Here is a 1,235-nt window from a genome sequence, read left to right as displayed (position 1 = left end):
CCGCCGACGCTGCTCGACCTCACCACCGACCACGCCAGAGTCATTGAGCTGTTGAAGGCCCATGATCCTCTACCTTTTATAGATCAAAATTTAGAGATACTTGCAGATCATTATCATTTTTGTGATATGGATGGATACTCTAGGTTTTATGAAATAGCAGTTCATCCTGATGATCAACTGAAGACTACTTTACTTGTCCTTTTGGATTATATTATTATCGTCGTATGTATCTCGGGTTATGTAATGCCCCAACCAGTTTTCAAAGATGCATGACTTCTATCTTTTCTGACTTTATAGAGGATATTATGGAAGTATTCATGGATAATTTCTCCGTCTATGGAACCTCTTTTAATAACTCTCTCAACAATCTTGATAAGGTTATGTAGAGATGTGAGGATACTAACCTTGTTTTAAGAAGGAGAAATGCCACTCCATGGTCAAAGAAGGCATAGTTCTGGGACACAAATTGTCAGAAAAAGGAAAAAAAAAGTTGATAGAGCTAAAGTAGAAGCCATTGAACGACTACCACCGCCTCGCGATGTGAAGGGAATAAGAAGTTTCCTCGGTCGGGTGGGTTTATGTAGAATGTTTATCAAAAAGAAATCTCAAGTTACAATTCCTTTAACTAAGCTATTGCAAAAAGGGACTCGCTTTAAGTTTAATGATGAATACATGGTAGCTTTTAATCATCTTAAGCAAGCTCTTGTTTATGCACCCACTATGAAACCACCTAGGTATGATGAATCTTTTGAAATGATATGTGAAGCTAGCCATAATTTTACAGGAGTAACTCTGGGCCAACATGATGGTGATACTTTTAACATTATTCATTATATATGCAATTAGAACTTTGAATGAAGCTCAAAGAAAATACCTATGACTAAGAAAGAGTATTTGATGTAGTCTACCGGTGTGATAAGTTTAGGTCTTACATTTCTGTTCTAAAGTTAAAGTTCATACATATCGCCAAGGTTTAAAGTAAATAAACACACGAAAAGATGTCACGCTAAGGTTGATTCATTCGATTTTGATCTTGCAAGAATAACTACAAATGGTGGAGAGAACCCCTGAAGAAGGAAAAGAGGAACCAAAGATCATAGAACCAAAGTTTGTTGATGAGAAGCACATAGGAATGCAATTATACATTCCTCAAGGGACGACGCACATTATGAAGATTACCAAGATAATTGATATATAATACTCTTGTGATCTTGCAGAAAACACTGTGATGATGC

This window comes from Lolium perenne, chromosome 6, assembly GCF_019359855.2.
Source record: "Lolium perenne isolate Kyuss_39 chromosome 6, Kyuss_2.0, whole genome shotgun sequence".
NCBI classification, from domain to species: Eukaryota; Viridiplantae; Streptophyta; class Magnoliopsida; order Poales; family Poaceae; genus Lolium; species Lolium perenne.
This window is presented reverse-complemented; position numbering follows the sequence as displayed.